This window comes from Silene latifolia, chromosome X (assembly GCF_048544455.1).
Source record: "Silene latifolia isolate original U9 population chromosome X, ASM4854445v1, whole genome shotgun sequence".
Lineage (NCBI taxonomy): Eukaryota > Viridiplantae > Streptophyta > Magnoliopsida > Caryophyllales > Caryophyllaceae > Silene > Silene latifolia.
This window is the reverse complement of record NC_133537.1, coordinates 111,854,553-111,875,990: the sequence shown is the minus strand read 5'-3', so window position 1 is coordinate 111,875,990 and position 21,438 is coordinate 111,854,553.

Here is a 21,438-nt window from a genome sequence, read left to right as displayed (position 1 = left end):
ATTTAAGACAGGTTTTTCGAAAATGTATTTGACAAGGTCCATCTTCGAGTACACCTTGACGGAGTAGCTAAGCATATAATGGTTTAGTTTCTTGGTTTCCCACACAAGAGCGAGGCATGTCTTTTCAAGTGGTGTATACTTATGTGGACAGCGGGCCGCCCACGGGGGCGCTTGGTGAGAACGAAACAAGCGTTTGCATTTTTGTATGGAGTCGCCACCAATTTTTATGGGAAATTGGAACCGTTCGAATACCTCGTGTCATGTCAAGACACAAAGTAGAGACATGAACACTAAGCAATCGTTACCCTTAGCATTCTATGTCTAGAATGACTCTCGTGGATGCCAATGAACACGGGTGTTCACAGATATCTGGAGTAAGGGGTGAGGGTACGTATTAGGAAGCTCTTTTGATCGAACACCTAATCCCGCCCGCCTCGATAGCGGCCTCTACTAATGATTAGGGAAGTTATTTGTACTTGATATATCGTCGGTTATATGCATGCAATGCAACATACAAGTTTTAATCCTAGCATGTGAAGATTTAACTAAGTCGGTTGACACGTAATTAGCAAACAATTGGGTCGAAGTTGGATTTAATGCTCATTTACATGTGAAGGCATACAAACAAAGAAAGAAATACAATAACTATGAATTATAATAATGAAAATTACAATAATTACAATGGAATAGGCGATTTATGTCGAAAATACCTTTAAAACGGATAATTTGAGAAGAAGAATAAAAGGAATAAATTACGAACAGGAATTAGTGTGATATTACGGATAATAGTTAGTTAATACGTATGTTAAATAAACCATGTCAGGCAGAAACGGAGTTCGGGGACGAGAACTCGGCCGAGAACAAAGCAATAGAGAAGCTGCGTCCTTTGGAATAGGCGCAGCAGACAGCTGCGTCTGTTCCTTGGCTCAGTTCTGGCTATGAAGCCATAATTGCAAGCCGTTAATGTTAATTGGTGATTTTAATGATTAATTGATGATATTTACTCGGATGAAAGTGATTAATAGGTTATTTAACACATGAATATATCATAAAAACAGTAAAACATGAATGAGACTGATGCAAACGGATTAATTACATGATGAAATAATGATAGAAGTGAAAAATATTAATGAGTCCTACGAATTAAATTGACTAATTAGGTTAGATACAACGGATTAATGACGAATATGCGACGAATATATGAATAAACAGATGTAAACTATATCAAAGACGAATTCCAGAAACTCAATATGAACAAATCGAATCTCTACAACCCGGAATTGAATTTAATGACGAAAACCCGCAAATATTGGATTATTTGGGATTTAAGTCGGATTTATGACAAATTAAACATGAGAATGACGGTGATTATAACATATGTGGAATTATTATGATATTACGACGAAGAATTAACAGACGAAGTAAGCAAAAGACGGAATTCGAACACGAATTACAGAGGACAAACGAAGAAGAAAGGAAGCAGGAACTGCGGCAGCCTCACGAAGAGGCGCAGCAGGAACTGCGCTCCTTCGAAGAGGTGCAGCAGTTGCTGCGTCCTTTCTCGACGGTTATCTACTGGAAATCCGCAAAAACAGGTTTTAACAAAGGGTTTTAGAAATCGGTTTTAATGGTATTTTCGACGTAAACCATACAATTGATGATAATACAATAATTAAAATACAATAAATAAAAGAGGAATTATACACCCTCAGACTTACATGTTGACGGAACGAGAAGGACTAAGATATCGATTAGTGATGCTCGACGCGAATGCAAAGAAAGTGCCCTCGTAAGAGGAAAACGATTAATTAATTAAGTTGATTAAGTGTAGTTGGTCAAATTGGTCGGTCATGCAACGGAGAGGCTGGTACCCGGAAAGATCCGAGCTTACGTGGTCGAAAGTTCAAGCACGTAGGCGCCAATAAGTAAGAACAAAGTCTAGAATGCAAAGGGAGAAGAGAAGGGCGGACACTCGCGTGAGAAATATGAGGAACGAAGGCTCCTATTTATACTAATCACGTGAAGGAATTAGGGTTTCGGAGACTCTTTGGAAGTGAATCTCGGAAAGATATGAAAAAGATACGAAGAAATACGCAGAAATTGGCCTGGGAAGAGGCGCAGCAGACATTGCGTCTCTTGGAAGAGGCGCAGCACCTGCTGCGTCTATTCCCAGGAGGTTTCCTCCTGCTGAAGAAAGATTTCCGCGTTTGAGTTATTGTAGGACGGAAATAATTCGAATATCTTATGAATATTACGGGACATTATTTACCAAAAGATAAAATTTGTGAAATATGGAATAGAAATATCCGGAACATTCCAGAACATTCCGACTCGGGATTTAACAGTTATCAGAAAATGGAGACGGTTTTTGACCCGGACTCCGAATGTACTCTAATTACTGCCAAAACGACCGTATCAGGACGTAGATGACAACTAAGAGGTCGACATTAATTTTTGAGCAATCACTTGACGATAATCTTACGAATTGTCACAAATCGTTCCGCGTATCAAACATGCGGCCCAATCATCACCGGGTGCTTTTGCGGGAGGTGCAGAAATGAGGTATCTACAACTTAGTCTCATACTCCAAGAAATTCTTGCTAAGGTAGTAGATAACTCATTCTTCTTTCGCGATGACTTGTGCGAGCATAGCCCCCATGGCTGTTTCTGTGACTGTGAGGTACAGAGATAGACGTTGATCTTTCTGCGGTGGCATTAAAATAGGTGGCTTGGCCAATATCTTCTTGATTTTGTCAAATGCCTTTTGACAATCGTCGTCCCACATAGTGTGGTCTGTTTTCTTGAGCTTCTTGAATATGGGTTCGCAAATCATAGTGAGCTTTGCAATGAAACGGCTTATGTATTAGCCCAGGAATCCTAGAATTTCCTTTTATGTCTGTGGCTATGACATCTCGATTAGAGCCTTGATCTTGTTAGGATTCATTAATTCCATTAGTATACATATTCACATATGAATTAATTTATTCGGTCATAAAATAAATACAAGATCTTATGCATGCAAACATAAAACAAAGTAGAAAAGAAATTGTCACTTCTTACATTTGTGTTTCGGATTTTGGGCACCAACAAGATCTCCTTCTTGTTAGTTCTTGAGCTTTCCAACAATGGATGAACAAAGGTTCAAATTAGAACCTCTCCCATAAGCTTATACCCAAGGAATACCCTTAATATTTTAATTAATATTGGAATAGTATCAATTAAAACAAGCTTAAAATTTGGACACAAAATATTGATTTTGTTCTCCTCTATTTCGGTTAAGAGGAGAGGATTTTGTGTGTATTTCTTACTCTAAAATTTTCACAAATGTAGAGAGATTATATTTTCTAACACTAGAAAATAATATGATGGAGTAGTGAATAATTATAGAGGAAAACCATTGGCATTTTCTAGCAAGAAAAACCGGTTGGGAGGGGGGAGTAATTGAGGCCAATGCATGCACACATTTCTCTTCTCAAGAGCTATAGGGTTGCATGGCTACATCAAGAGTAATCATTGTGTTTTTCTATTTAAAATAATTAACACAATATAAACCCCAATCCCCTCCATATTTCGGTACATATATAAAATGGAAAGTCCATTTTATTTTGTCATTTGTTAATTTTGTCATGTGTCACATGTTACATGACATGTTACACCACAATGTATTTTTAACATATTAAAAATCAACATATTAATAAAATATGTCACATACAAAATTTAACTAGTAATTTTTTATTACTTGTACCAAAATGGTTTATTAAATTATAAATTACAACGTCTTGTATTTATAATAAACTATTCATTTCAATTTCAATTGTTTCGTAAACAATAATTTTATCTAAGTAATAAAACAATTTGATTACTTAGTACGTATCTTATTTAATCGAATTACAATGAGACACGTTAATTTTACTCACAAAATCATCCGTCAATTTTAAGCAATTTAATTAACTCGTATCGGCATACGATTAATTAAATAATCAATTAAGAGTATTTCCCTATAGGTATGACCTAAGGGGATCAACTGATCACCACCGTCGCACGACAGTAATGTCAAACTCTAGTCAACCAATCATTACCGATATGTGTGGACCAGTTGACTGTAAAATATTACATCCCTCATGTATTCTTAAATATGAGATTTAAACATGTGATCATCATGATCGACAGTTGTGATCGCATTATTGTCGGAGGACACTTATTCCAACAATCTCCCACTTGTCCTCGACAAGTGTGCGTCACCAATTCTCTTGTGCTATTACTATCTCCCACTCAATGCAAGGTGTCTTTCGTGTCGTACTTGCAAGTGATCGTATCGAGAGTAGTTTCCTCGATCTGGAGAATAACTGATTGACCGGAATTATCTACCATAGATACCTTCCGAACGTGGCCACGCATTTCTAGTTCATTACTCCTCGAGTGGCCCTGAGATATTGTTTTAACGCTGACAAGGGGTGGACAATTCCTATCGCACTATTCCCTTCGACTAGCCACAACCATCATAACCCAAAATATGCCCATTTGACCCCATTTACGAAAGTCGTAGTAACATAAATCAAAGTTAATCTGAAACTGTGCCACCTTAGGCGAACAGTCTTTAGTCAAAGAATTGACTCATTAGAATACTATAGTAGCTCTCGCCACAACTATGCTATATAAATTTACCAGAACTCTATAAGCGGTCATTAGCCCGACAAAGTGTTCCTAACAGTCTGCCTATGTGATCGACTAGTCATCTCACATGACTCCGTGGCACTTGAACTTGCCATCAATCGTATCATACTCTAGTCACTTCGAGACGTCACCTCATGTAAGTGACTATGGGCGAATACAATGTTAATCTGTGTTCACTTTAACGGGGTTCAATTGTCTCTACAACCCGTTTTGATGTAACAAAGTATGAGGTGAGTTAATAATAACTCAAACGACAAATGTGGACATCACATTCGGGTAGTCAATACCATATTACCACCTTGTGATGTATATTGTAAGTGTGTAAACACTAGTTATTTGCAACATGAGTTCAACACATCATGTGTCCATGTGTTCAAACTCTTGAATTGCATTTTCCTTTATTTTCATGTTTGTCTTACATAGCATGAATCTCACCAAGTACATATCTAGTTTCCCAAACTAGGTTTAGGTTCTTTATTTTGAGAGAACTTTCTTGTTGTTTATCACATAACAAACGAATCATGGTGGACGACATAACTTGCACTAGTCAAGTGTTCTTCCAACTCATAATGTACCAGGTATATGTTTTGTAGGATCTTGCAACAATTGTCAAGAAGATTAGCCTAGCACTTCTCATAAGTCTCAGCAAATTTGAAAATACTAGTTTTGAGTAACTTCTTACTATAACCAAGTATATTTTCAAACTTCTTATTTCTCCTTTTAGCTTAATTAGCTTAGGATTTTCATAAATCCTTACGTGTTTTCGAAACTTCAATATGTGCAACTTCTTGTCACATAACAGAGTGTTCTATCAAACACTAGAATAGCTCATTAGTTCTCCTCGAGAATTCATGATGATTCTTATATGGCTTACCAATGACTCATCATGCTCTTAAGCATATGATTCATTATAGGACATGTGCATGATTATTCTAATGGCGGAAACATTAGTAATCTTTAATCATGTAATCAACCATTCTTAGGTTCAATGAATGACCGTGACTGCTTATGGTAATTCTATTTTCATCGATATGAATAACCTACGTTTCTCGTTGATTTGATGTGCATATCTCAATGCCTATCCAACATCCCATGTTGTGATTGGATTCATCTTAGTCCATTTTCATCCAGAATTGAAAACTCAAATACATCTTTGTGAAAGACAGTACCAGCTCGTCATTCTCAGTGAGTAATGAGTTATAAATTTTTACAAGATGATTGCTCCCACTAAATTTCATGTCTTCATATGATAATTTCAAACTCCCACTCAATTCCACATGTTTGTATTTGACTACTCAATCGAAACATTTCAAGAATTGAAATCAATTTTGCTTTGCCAAGTTATTAAGATAAAACCATATATGTTTCCAGCATATCTTTTCAAAATACCTATTTTGAAAAGGTTTCAATCTTAAAATTATGGAAAGAGATTTTAATCTCTAACTCATTCATTTTTATAATGATGCATAGCAATGTCATTACTTAAATGTGAAATCCCATTTAATACACGTCCTTCTCAAAATACCCTTTTCGGAAGGAGGTTTAACCATTTCATTTTCATAATGAGGTTAAGTAACGACACTAGCGTGGTTAACAATTAACTTAGCTCTTGTAGACATCGGCATATCTTTCTTTGCAACTTTTAATCATAAATCTCATTTATATTCAAGGATGCAACTTTGTTTCATTTAGGCTCTTAAGTAAATATCAATATTGAAACTCTATTTATATCTAGGTCATAAACTAGCAAAATCTCTTGTTGAGACTTTTCTTTAGTCATTTTCTTTTAAGAACTTTCTTTTGGTCTCCTCGTGTAGTTATCTTAAGAACATATTCTTTTGATTACTTCACTTGGTCTCTTTTGTCATGTAGATCTCATCTATTCATGTATACTTTCTATTTTGGTATACAAATCATTCTTTCTTTCGTAGATCTCATTTACTCAAGTATAAAAATTATTCTTTGTATTCTTTGTGTTTTCATTTTTCTCCCACTCTATCTTTAGAATAAATACACTAGATATTCAAAGATAGCTTATGAGACACAAATAATGATTTTGAAGTAGAAGGAGGACTATCTCATAGATTGACTAATAGATTTTAGATTTGATGAGTGTTCTTGGTAATTGACATTCCTTTAGGAGAGTTCATCAACTCAACATCACTTTATAATTGATCATACACAAGTTTCAAGCTTGTGGACATATAAGGAATCCTATCATTATAATTGTCAATTGGTGCACTTTAAGTAGATGTTCATATGTTTCTATGTGCAAGCATATAAAGACGAATTTTTAGAACAAACAATTACGATAAAAGGGGTGACTTGGGTTGCAAGCCAAGCCACCAAAATCCAAAATACAACCATTGTTTAAAAGGATCACACATTTCCATGTCGAACACGGGAATCAAAATAGTTCTAAAATCCATAACATTAAAATAAAGACAATACTAAAAGGCAAGCTTCATTGGTAGCTACTCCTAGCTCCTTCATGATTTCTTAAGCTTACTTCTCTTTTCCCTTGTCTTTGCTTGGAGGAGGCCCAAAGGACAATAAAAAGGGGATACATTATCACAACTTGTATCAAAATACCATAGTTGAATTAGAAACATAAAAGAAAGGATAGTCATTTACCTACTGGAGTGATCTTTCCATCTTTGATGTCACCAAGATACTTGGAACAATTCCTTTTCCAATGTCCAACACCATTACAATAATGACATTTATCAAGAGGACCCTTCTTGGGTTTGGAAGTGCTAGCTTCAAAAGTCCTAGCCTTGGTGTTCATGGGAGCTTGCCTCTTACTCTTTTTCGCATTCTTCTTGAACTTCCCCTTGCTCTTAGTGCTTATATTTAGCACATCCTTAGGTGTGATAACATTTAGTCCCATGTCTCTTTCGGCTTACACAAGTAACTTGTGCAACTCCTCAAGAGACACGTCCTTGTCTTGCATATTGAAATTCACCCGGAATTGCACATATGCTTTGACTTTGGATAAGGATTGAAGAATCCTATCAACAATGAGCTCCTTGGGGATTTCAACCTTTTGAATTTTCAACGTCTCGACTAGCTCCAACAATTTGAGCACTTGAGGGCTAACCTTTTGGCATTCCTTGAAATCGAGATCAAAGAATGCCGAGGCCGCCTCATATTGGCCTATCCTCGGTGTTTGTGAGAACATTGTCACAAGTTTGGAATAGATTTCATAAGCGGTGCCTATTTTAAAGGCTCTCCTTTGGAGATCCGCCTCCATAACAAAAATCAACACATTTTTGATAGCGGCGGACTCTTTGTGGTAAGCCTAATATGCTTCCCTAGTGGCGGCACTCGACCTAGCATTAGGTTCGGGTGGAGAGGCCTCAGTGAGGTAACGAAGCTTGTTGTCACCTTGAGCGGCTAATTTGAGTTGGGCATCTCAATCGGTGAAATTTGACCCATTCTTTTCAAGTTTACAACGATCCATGAAGGATCGGAGCCATGAAACATTAGTGAGAGCGTGAGCGTTGTTGTTTTGTGCGGCCATTTGTTATGAGAAATAAAAGTGGTCTACAAAACAAAAATAGAAGGAATAAAAAACTTGTCATTTTTTTAAAATAATAATAATACTCGTAAATTTTAATTTAAACAAGTTTTATAGCATTTATCTAGTGACCTCTACCCAACTTGATAAATGATTCCAAGACCCAAATTCATATCAACTTGGGCACGCTTTGGCGATACAACCCTTATCAATGTAGCTCGGTGGATTAACTTTTTAATCGATTCTACTTTTAGAACTCTTGGTCGATAAAATTACATTAATATTTATCTTTAGCCCAAAACACATCCGGCTATGGTCGAGAATACTTTTGTTGAGTTCAACCCAAATTTCAAATAAATGTGTCCATGATCCAAATCCACATTAAATTGGGCACGCTTTGGCGATACAACCCTCATCAACATGAATTCAGTGGATAGACATTTATCACCCACTTCCCCTACGTAACAAGGTTTGTACCCCGGTTTGGCCGAGCGCACTCCCTCACGAAATAGGTTTTCATGGTTTCTAATATTTGATAAGGCTAAGTCTCAATTGTTTATTTAGCGAGAGGTCATGTCAATTTATTATCTATCACGTTTTAAGTGAACTAAATCGGTGAACTACGATAATTGTAATTGACACGGTCGATAAACTCGATGTAAAATGCATGTTTAGTTATGGCGATTTAGCGATGCATGCAACATATAAATAAAATGCAAAGCATAAAAATAAAATCCTAGTATGGCCTTCCTAAAATAGTAAATCTAATAAACTATTACAAATTCGGAAATCAACTCCATTGGTCCCTTGAACTTCGGTCTTGGCACGCTTCTCAAGGTAACACTTTCTTTGATGGACCGCCTTCTCGAATGGCACCGTCTTCAAGGAACTCCGGAATAATTAAATTACAAAACGAATTACATAATTTCCTATTATACATTTGTAATAAAAAATAAATCTATTAAATTACGAAGTGGTAATACGAGATCACAATAATTACAACCGAATCGATATTCCCATACATTTCGGGTAATACCAATTAAAACTAAGGCCATACTAAGTAAAATTACATAATTCAAAAATTATATAAAATTACAATATGACAATCATAAATAAAATGCAGCATTATAATATGTATGAACATGCTTAATTTTATGCTAAATCGCCTTTTAAGAGCCAATATCGTATATATTATCGGTTTTTATGGATTTGCGTGATTTAACTTATTAAAATCACAATAATTACAGAAATTCAAATTTATGTACAAGTTAATTACCCTAACCATCTTAGGACTCAAAACTTAATCTTCACTAACCTTATGACAGTAATTCAACTTGATTTCTTAATATTGTTCATAATGGACTTAAAATTACAATTTTATAACATAAACTTCAAATCAAAATATAAAAATTTCAAATAATTTCAAAATTTGAAATTTAAACTCATGAACATTCTGGAAAAATACCATGACACTCATAATGTTCAAAACTTAGGTTAAAAATTTCGAAAAAATATCGAGAAAAACAATATTGCGGTTTATCGGTTTTAACAAATATGACCATTAAAATATGAGAAAATTTATTTTCATCAACTTTTCACTTTTAGATCTGAAATATATGATAAAATTCAACATGTGACGTTTTTCTTTAGTCATGAAGTATGTTTTAGCATTATAACTAATTATAGTCACTATTTATGTGATTTTTCATCAAAAATTCATAAATCATGCAAAAGAACTTCTCTATAGCCAAACATTTTACACACATCTTGTAAAATTGCATGTGACAACATACTAAATTGCCATGACCAGATTCGAAATATAACTCATATTAACCTATTTACCCATTTAAATACGATTTTAACTTATAAAATTCATATTTCGAGCAAAACAACTTATTTTTACATGAAAATTTATAGGCCATCATTATGTTTTAGATGTGAAAACATATCCAAAAACCACTGGAAAATTCAAAGTTTAGCTATTTGTCGTCCAAAAATGACATTTTTCTCATAAAAATCATATTTTAATGCCAATAATATATAAGATGAACAATAAAATCCATAAATAAACCAAAATATCCCAAATACATTTTAGGACCAGAAAATTTAAGATGCAAAGTGATTTCGTGATATATCATAATAGACACAAAATTACAAGTTTTATTTGTTAATAAGATTAACTCGGAAAAACAATAAACCGATTTGCATGCAAACAACCTAAGGCTCATGATACCGCTTGTTAGGATTCATTAATTCCATGAGTATACATATTCATATATGAATTAATTTATTTGGTCATAAAATAAATACAAGATCTTATGCATGCAAACATAAAACAAAGTAGAGAAGAAATCGTCACTTCTTACATTTGTGTTTCGGATTTTGGGCACCAACAAGATCTCCTTCTTGTTAGTTCTTGAGCTTTCCAACAATGGATGAACAAAGGTTCAAATTAGAACCTATCCCAAAAGCTTATACCCAAGGAATACCCTTAATATTTTAATTAATATTGGACTAGTATCAATTAAAACAAGCTTAAAATTTGGACACAAAATATTGATTTTGTTCTCCTCTATTTCGGTTAAGAGGAGAGGATTTTGTGTGTATTTCTTACTCTAAAATTTTCACAAATGTAGAGAGATTATATTTTCTAAAACTAGAAAATAATATGATGGAGTAGTGAATAATTATAGAGGAAAACCATTGGCATTTTCTAGCATGAAAAACTGGTTGGGGGGGGGGCGTAATTGAGGCCAATGCATGCACAAATTTCTCTTCTCAAGAGCTATAGGGTTGCATGTCTACATCAAGAGTAATCATTGTGTTTTTCTATTTAAAATAATTAACACAATATAAACCCCAATCCCCTCCATATTTCGGTACATATATAAAATGGAAAGTCCATTTTATTTTGTCATTTGTTAATTTTGTCATGTGTCACATGTTACATGACATGTTACACCACAATGTATTTTTAATATATTAAAAATCAACATATTAATAAAATATGTCACATACAAAATTTAACTAGTAATTGTTCATTACTTGTACCATAATGGTTTATTAAATTATAAATTACAACGTCTTGTATTTATAATGAATTATTCATTTCAATTTCAATTGTTTCGTAAACAATAATTTTATCTAAGTAATAAAACAATTTGATTACTTAGTACGTATCTTATTTAATCGAATTACAATGAGACACGTTAATTTTACTCACAAAATCATCCGTCAATTTTAAGGAATTTAATTAACTCGTATCGGCATACGATTAATTAAATAATCAATTAAGAGTATTTCCCTATAGGTATGACCTAAGGGGATCAACTGATCACCACCGTCGCACGACAGTAATGTCAAACTCTAGTCAGCCAATCATTACCGATATGTGTGGACCAGTTGACTGTAAAATATTACATCCCTCATGTATTCTTAAATATGAGATTTAAACATGTGATCATCATGATCGACAGTTGTGATCGCATTATTTTCGGAGGACACTTATTCCAACAGATCTTGGATGGATCAATCTCTATTCCCCTCTGACTGACTACATATCCCAATAGCTTGCCGGATGTGACTCCGAATGCGCATATCTGAGGATTAAGTCTCATGTTGTACTTGCGCAACCCGAGAAAGAACTTGCGAAGGTTGGCGATGTGACCTTGCCTATTCTTGGATTTGACGATCATATCATCTACATATACTTTTACTTCTTTATGAATCATATCGTGCAACAGGGTAGTCGCGGTACGTTGATATGTTGCTCCAACGTTGATTATTCCAAACGACATTACGGTGTAGCAATAAGTACTCCATTGAGTGACGAAAGCCGTTTTATGCATATCTTCTTCAGCCATTTTGATCTGATTATATCCTGCTTATCCATCCATAAAACAAAGGAGTGCGTGATCTTCGTAGTATCTACTAGTATGTCGATGTGTGGGAGTGAGAAATCGTCCTTTGGACTGGCCTTGTTTAGATCTCTGAAATCAACACAAACCCGAATTCGTCCATCCTTTTTGGGTATGGGGACTATGTTAGCCACCCAGTCTGAGTACTTGAAAACTTTGATAAACCCACTTCCTCTTTAATCTTGAGAGCCCATTCTGTTCTCATTCGGCAAAGCTTCTGCTCTACGGGTTTAAAACCTGGTTTGATTGAGATTCGATGTTCTTCAATATCCATGCCTATCCCTAGCATATCCTTGTACGACCAAGCGAAAATGTCTTTGAATTCATGAAGAATGTCGATGAAACGAGCTCTTTCATTTGGGTCTAGGGTTGTCCCTATCCTAAATTCTTGGGATTCTAACTCTGTCCCTACGTTGATAGGTTCAGTGTTCTCTATAACTGTTGCCCCTTTTCCCTCCTCTAGTATTTCTTTAATTATGTAAGAAGGTAGTTCGATTGAGTCTAGGTCAGGATCATCGTCAGTATCATCATAAGCAGAATTGCAATCAAGATAACACGAAGAGTATGCAGAATCAGATTTATTCATATTAATGTTTAAAAATAGCTGAAACAAAGAAGCTATATGCGCGGTAGTCAGTGGCGGCAAAGAGGCAGTTGTTGGGGCATTCCCAACGCTACTGTTACTAGATGATGCTAAATTAGGAGAGTTGACGGGATGGGGAGAGACAACAGGAGGAGACTATCTAACGACTTGCTTAGACTTAGACTGAATTTCTAACTCTTGACTCTGACTCAGATTCGAATTCGTCATCTTGTGGTTCTTCTTTGAACATCTCTCCTTCTCCAGTTGTGAGTGTAACACCCCCATACACCAAAGAGCCTTACGAAGGCCACCTAATACATGAAGTGCTACCATCTCGGTTACCTGAGGCATAATAATCAAAAGTGACCATCAAGAAACATAATTTAAGCATAAAGTTTAAAGTGATTACATCAAAACAAACTGTAAAGTAAAGTACAACTGTTCTAAAACCAAAGAACAACTAAAGTAACAAAGAGCATTATGATAACACAGTGGAAGGCTACTATCAGACTCGTGACGACACCATCCCCAGCTAATCCCGCGCGCATCCATAGTATATCTGCTAGACAACTGCTCACCATCCCCGAATGGATCATCACAGTTTTTGAAACATTTAAACGGGGTCAGTTACTGATTACACAAAACAAAATACACAAGATACAACACATAGATCACCCAAACTCTGTCATATCTCCACACACCTGAATACACACTAAAGTGTGTAGTCCGGCCAGAACACCCATCGCCATAGATATTCCACGCCGCCAGTGGGGGACCGCAGCCGTACCCGCCAAATCCCCGCTCATCTATTCTGAGCGAAAACCCATGTTCCTTAATGTGCACATCCCCTCTTGTGGTGGGTTCCACAGAGGGCAAATCAAGGGCGTGAAACCACTCCTGCAAGTGACTTCACTCAGCCGAGGACACGCCTCGCGAACCACAGACAAACACAACCAACCACATTATACAACAACAATTACCAATATGATAAAGATCAACAACAGTAAACAACCAACAACAATTCACCAACCAAACCATTTAATCAATAATCGAGTAGGGAAACCCTACCTGGAAAAGCAATCATCAAGATCATCACAATCAGCTAATCAGAAACGTTCCTCTACGATATGTCTCCTATCAAATACACAATCATACAATTACCATCTAACAATCACAATACTCCAAAACCCCCCAAAATACCCAATTAGGGTTTCAATCAAAGTCAATGAAACAACATAAAAACTATACAATGATCTTACCCATAATACGACGGTCTTAACGGTATAAAGGACTCTGAAATCCGATGACTCTAGCCCCTTGGATTTGATAGCAATGAGAGAAGAACAATCGACGTTGCTTTGTTTTCTTTGTAAAAACTTTAGAGAATAAGAGTAAAAGTAAAAAGGAATTATCGAAATAGATTTATATATCTCTTCACGCATTACTATCGAACCCGGCTGAAAACCCGTAAAACACGACTTACTCGATCGAGTATGTCACTTACTCGATCGAGTGCCCCCTACTCGATCGGGTAACCCACTTACTTACTGTTTCGCACGCAACACTCACTTACTGGATAGAGTAAGCCCTACTCGATAGAATACCCAACAGCACATAAAACCGTAGTATTACAGTGAGCTTGAAGAGCCTGCCTTGGTTATGGGTCCATTTGATTGATTTTCTCCATCCTTTCTGCTGATTGGCTGGATTTGCATCCGTGATGAGCGTTGTAGGGTTGAAATGGTCATCTTGTAGTATCATGGTAATAATCTCGTCTTGGGCTGCTTTGATGAATCGATCTTCTCTGAACATAAGGCTAACAGCTTGTTCGTCGAGACAAGGTGTCCGACGATCTTTAATGGTAGGAACCGCTTCTTGGGGAATGAAATAACAATCATAGAACACTTCGATCCCAGCCAGCTTGTTGCCTTTGAACATCCAAGGTTCAGGAAACCCGTGAAAAGATTCATGGTCTCCTTCCTTGACAAAGTACCCATTTAGTGTAGGGTGATATGGTTGCATTTGGATTCCTCGATGTTTGCGATCGTAAACTTGAGCGAGCATTTCGAAAGCTTCAGATATTGTAGGCTTGTATCCCAATCCTAGTGGTATCTTCTTGGAGTGGCTTTCTTTGAATGGTGAGAAGGTGCCGTTTCGGATAGGGTTTAGTGGCATTCCTAGGAAGTATCCCTGGGATTTGAGTATGTAGTTGACCACTAAGTTTGAATATGGGTTGAATTATAGAGGTGCTAATTCACTTTCTACAAGGCTGATGATCTGGAATCCTCCTAACTCGCGCACTGGATCTGACACGACTTTATTGTTGGACATTTTCTCGATTACTGCTTTGATAGGTGACGAAGTGATCGTCACTACTCGATTATCTAAAGGGATCTTGATCTTTTGGTGAAGTGTAGATGTCACAGCTTTGGAAGCGTGAATCCATGGCCTCCCTAAAAGTATGTTAAACGACGCCTCAATGTCTACTATCTGGAAATTGACCTTTCTTTCGATTGGTCCAGTGGCTATAGTAAGATTGATAAGGCCTATCACTTTACGCAGCGTCCCATCGTATGCACGAACACCTTGGTTAGTTGGGGTCCAATCCGACTCTTTCATGCCTAGCTTGTAAGCTATTTTCAGTGGTATGATGTTGACTGCGGAGCCATTGTCTACAAATGTCATGGGTACATTCTTTTTCAGACATGTGACCGTGATGTACAAGGCTAGATTGTGAGTGACGCCAAAAGGTGGCAAATCTTCACCTGAGAAAGAAACTGGGTTACTTAGCTTGACTGAGTCCTGGAGGACTAGGTTGACTACATCGTCGGGAGTAGAATCATGTGCTATGTTGAGCTTAGCAAACGCTTGTAGTAAAGCTTGGCGATGTGGAAATGAACTAGCAAGTAGTTGCCAGACTGAAAGATCAGCCTTTGTCTTCTGTAGTTGCTTCATTAGGTGGTCAGTGATTGAATCCTCATTGTTCTCTGTTGGAGATGCGACATTTCCATTGGTAGCTGAATTATTTGTTTGCACTGGGGTGACATTTTGATATGGGCGACCAAATCGAGTAAGATGATCCACGTCAAGATCTTCTAGGGTTTTGACTAAAGGATGTTATTTGATGTAAACATCTTCGTCAACGTCTGTCCAAACACCATTGATAGTGTTGAGCCCTTTCAAGCGCAGAATTTCGGATTATAAACTTATGATCTTCTCGACCAGGTCATCAACTACCGTGATAACTTCTTGCATTGTAGATTCGTAGGATAGGGTAATGGCCATTTGCGTGGCATCCTGAGTTGAGACGCTGGGTTTAGGTAGCGATGACACGACATCTTCCAGTTCAGCGACTTGTCTACTCACACTCCTTGCCCATGCGACGAAATCCGCAATAGTGGGTGCGATGGTAGAGTAGGTTTCTCCTTGATCGACCATATTGGTATCATCTTCGATTGAGGAGATAAGGTGTGAACAATCTAAGGTGGATTTTTCATCCGAGATCTTCCGAATTCCAAGAGGATTCTTTGTGTTGTTAGGCTTACTCGCGGGAGGGATAGACAATTGTCAATCTTCGATCATGTCTTGGATAGCACGCTTCAACCTATAAAAGTTTTATGTGTCATGTCCTTTACCCTTGTGATACTCGCAATAGGCATTGTCATCCCAGAATTTGAACTTCTTTTCTGGGTCAGGTGTAGGTCATATTGGTTGGATTCTACCCTATTTCGTTAACCTTTTCATCGCATTTGTATATGTATCGCCAATATCGGTGAACTTTCTTGGCGTATTGCTCTTCTTGGATGACTCGATGAGGTTGACATCCTCGTTCTTGCCAGTGGAACCGTAGGAACGACTTCCAACTGACGTTGAACCTTACTATCCGCGTCTCACAGTTTTGGACAAGAGTCCTTTGCGAATATCGTCATCGATCCTTGTACCTAGCACCGTTAAGTATTTGAAAGACTTGATGTTTTGGTACCTCAAGTGATTTTTATAGATAGGCATTAGATTATCCACGAACTTCTCCACAAGTGTGGTCTCGTCTGGACGCTCAACAGGTTGGGTAGTAGTCTTTCTCCACCTACTTAGGAAGTCGGTGAACCCTTCTTTTTCATTTTGGGTAAGAACCTCTAGAGTGCGCATGTTAACTTAAATCTCAGCATTATCTGTGTACTATTTAGTGAACTCGATGCAGCATCATCCCGAGTGGAAATTTTCTTGTGGTCTAGAGAATAGAACCATTGTTTGGGAATGGTGTCGAGAGATGAAGGAAAGATCCTTACGAACATCTCTGGCTTGATGCCTTTAATAGACATGTAATATTTGAAAGCACGAATGTGGTTTAAAGGGTTTTTGTACCCCTTGAATTTTGGGATGTCATTCATGTTAAAGTTGGTTGGTAGTTGAGCATTCATTGCTTCATACTTTCAGCTGTTTTCCCTGTAGATGTCATCTCCCTTGAGGTACATTAGTTGCTCTTCTAAGTACTGAAGATGCTTTTCTACTTTAGTAAGGATAGGGGGAGAATCGTTTTCAGGTTTCTCGAAGGGTGGCGGATTATCGTGCAAAGGGATGTTAGGAATAGGACCCTCCACAGGGAGAAGTCTAGCCTCCACGGCTACAATGCGACCTTCGATTGTTTGGAGACGAGCATAGGCAACGTCTTGACTGGCTTGGAGACGGAGTGGTGCAGCCAAAACATGATTATTACCATTACCTTCGGGTGGACCCTAGACGCTGGCTTCACTTTCGTTTGTTCCAACCATCTTGGACTGAAGATAAGAACCGACGAAGAATCAAGACACAATCTACTACTTTGCACACTTACTCGAACAAGAAAAGACTCATGGAATGACTCAAAAAGGGAAAGGACACCTGTGTGTGGTATGGGTTAAAAAAAGAAAAAGTTGGTTTTGAAATGTTGTCCTAGAAAATCATTGTGTGTGATTGTAGGAGTGTCGATTTTGAAGTTGATTTTTGAAATTGGTTGATTTTTAAAATTTTGACAGAGTTTCGACTTGATTTTGTTGACTTTGAGCCTTTTTTAGACATTTTGAAAGATTTACATTTTTGCATTTTGAAGAAAGGTTTTAAAAATTTCGTCATGGTTTCACAAAGGTGGCAACATATAAGTTACAAACATAAGCTTTATAACGGTATGCTGAGTGCTTTTATAAGGGTTTTGGTTTAAAGGGTGCGTTGCCATACCAAGCTATCGTACCTTGGTCTGTGGAGAGGTTCGTGCCAAACATGAGTCGGGCCGGTTCCTAGTTCATTCGCTCGAGTAGTGAAAGCTCTTTGACGCAAACATGAGTAAGTATTGTGGTATGGTTGACGTCAATCGCTATCCATCTTTGGGCAAAAATAGGAACTTGGGTTTTCCAGACAGGACAATTTGTCGAATTGGTTGGGTTCAGCCTAGGAAGGCTGGCTAAAATGACCTAAGGAGGTCGAGTAATGAAAACTGACAACTGTCTCATATAAACTATTCCCTAACCTTGTTCAAGTTTCACCCTAGGTAACACTAGACTTAGTCTAAGTGTATCATCCCTAGCGGAGTCGTCAAACTATAGACGCAGCCACCCGCGCCGCGCGCACCCGCGCGTTGGTTTCCAGGCGGCATCACGTCTCCCATAACGCCAGCGCGAGGCCAAAGCACGTCATGGGCCGTTACCGATTTGTAAGGCATTAAAACCGGTGAAAGGTTTGACATGCCTACATTTGTAGAGTCGCCACCAATTTTTATAGGAAATTGGAACCGTTCGAATACTTCGCGTCTTGTCAAGACACAAAGTAGTGACATGAACACTAAGAAATTCGTTACCCTTAGAATTCTATATCTAGAAAGACGACTCTCGTGATGCGAATGAACACGGACGGTCACAGAGATCTTGAGTAAGGGTCGAGGGTACGTATTAGGAAGCTCGTTTATTTGAATACCTGATCCCGCCCGCCTCGATAGCGGTCTCTACTAATGATCAGGGAAGTTATTTATACTCGATATGTTGTCAATTATATGCATACAATGCAACATCCACATTTTAAACCAAGCATGTGAGAATTTGGACTAAGCCTGTTGACAAACAATTTAGCAATTAATTGAGTCGAAGTAGGAAGTTAGATTAATTACATGTGAATGCCAATTAAATAAATCACGCAAGGGCAATACGAAATAAAGAAATAAATTAAAAAAAATAAAAATTTAAAATTACGTCATAAATATGCTCGAAAAGGATTTGAAAAGAAAATAAAATAGAAAAGAAAATTATAATATGAAAACATGTCGAATTGTAAGTGATAATACAAATAATAGTTGATTAGAAACCTAAAAAGATCCTACGTCAAAACAAGAACGAGTTCAGGGGCAGAAAACACTTCAGAACAGGCGCAACATCTGCTGCGCCCCTTAGATGAGGAGCATCAGACCGTGCGTCTGTTGTTGAGTTGGGTTCTGACTATGAAAGTCAGACTCGTTAATTCGTTATTGCTTGTTGGTTAATTAATGTCGATTATTGGTATATAACTCGAGTAGAAGTGATTTAATCATATTACATGCATATGGAACCGTCATAAAGCGACAAAAGGGCGAATAAACGAAACATTACAATGATTTACAAACATGATTTATATATGATGTCGGAAACGAAAACGGAAAAACTTGAAGATGGATTAAGAAAGAAACTGGGGAATAAAAGGTTGAAGATGAAACAGAATAAATATCATGTATCAAAGACGATTTCAAGGGACTTGATATGAACAAATCGAGCCTCTTAAATCCGGGTCTGAATTTAGTGACGAAAATCCGCAAATATTCGTTATAAGGGATTTAAGTCGAAAAGGATTAATAAAAAACAAGTTTTATGAACTGAAAATATGAAAATTGAAGAAATAAAGGGAGAAAACGAAAGATACAAAGAGAGACAGATACTCGAGGAAGAAAAAGAAGAGCAGCACCAGAGAAGCAGCCACTGGAAACGGCGCATCAAATGATGCGACTATTCCAGAAGGCGCATCTGCTGATGCGTTTCTTCTTGGTCGTCTTTCGCTGCTATTTTGCAAAGAACGGTTAAATGGTTTATTTTTAAATCGGTTTTGAGCATACTTGTGACATAAGAAAATAAAATACAATAAAGAAAATTGGGATTTACACCCTCAGACTTACATGTTTGACGAAACGATATTGACTAAGTTTTCGTTTCGTGAATTGCTCGACTCGATGTATGCAAGAATGTGCCCTTAAAAAAGGATTTAAAATAAATTGATTAATTGACTAAGCGGAATTGGTCAAATTGGTTGGTCTATGCAAACGTGACTGGTACTCAGAATGATCTTAGCTTACGTGGTCGTGTAGAACAAGCACATAGGCGTCGGAAAGCAAGAGCGCGGTCTGAGAATGCAAAGGGAGAAGAGAAGGGCGGACACTCGCGTGAGAAATATGTGAGGCGGAGGTCTCTATCTATACTAATCACGTTAAGGAATTTAGGAAAGGTAGGATTAGGAAAGAAATCCGGAGGAAATCTGGAAACTGGGAAAAAAACCAGCCCAGGAAGAGGCGCACTAGGAGCTGTGACCTTTCCAAGAGGCGCAGCTCCTGCTGCAGTTTCTCTTGTGTGGTTTCCTCCTCAACAAGAAAGATTTTCGCTGTTTTATTTAGAAATTAGGGAAGATGTATGCTTGTTTATTCTGCAAGGAATATATTATCGTGGTAAAAGATAAAATTTAGAAATAATATTCCAGAAAAATCTAGCATATTCCGACTCAGTTTTAAAACGGTTTTAGAAAATGGAAGCTGTTTTTTATCCGAACTCCAAATGTACTCTATTTACTGTCAAAATGACCGTATCAGCGCGTAGATGACGACCATGAGGTTGACTCGACTATTTAACCTATCACGTGTTGATGAACTTACGAAATGTCATAAATCGCTCCGCGTTATTAAACATGCGGCCCAATCATCACTGGGTGGTTGGCAGGAGGCTAGATGCAAAAATGAGGTGTCTACAACATGTTAAACTACTAAAGGATAAAATTATGAAATCATTTTCCATTTGAAGAAAGAAGTAGTTAAACCAGCTTACGATCCATTACTTCAAATTAATGAAGTTGTCGCATGAAGTATTAATCCCAAGTGGAATCTTTCCATATCCTAATGTTAAAAGGACAATGTTTAAACAAATGTTCAAGAGTTCAGCGCAACTTTAGTCCTCGCACATCAGGATGGAGTACTTGCCAGAGATATTTGCAGTATAATAAGCAAGGCTTGACACAAAATTGAGATCCGGATGAACAGACAAATAACAACTTTCAGGAAATGTAATAAATTTCCGAGGTTCTTTAAAATAGCAAATGACCCTAACAAATCTTGAAATTTGGTGACAAATTAGCTTAAAGGGTAAACTAAATCTGTTCCAAAATTCAGGATTATTCAAACAATCTAGGTATTTTAACAAATTAAAAACCAGACTGAAACCGGTAGAATTTCAGACAAATTTTCTCAGCAAAATTGTGTGACAGTTTTATATGATTTTTGTAAATAAACAAGGGATATAATTAACAAAATAATTTCCAAGCAAGCATAGGAAATTAATCTGATAATTTGGGAGCTTAAATTAAATCAACTCAAGCAAGCACATAGTTAAATCTAATTTAAACAAACAACAACACTCACAACAAACTAAGCAAGCACAAGACTGTTTGGGACTTGCCATCAGGTACTTAATCACCTTCTAAGCAAGCACAAG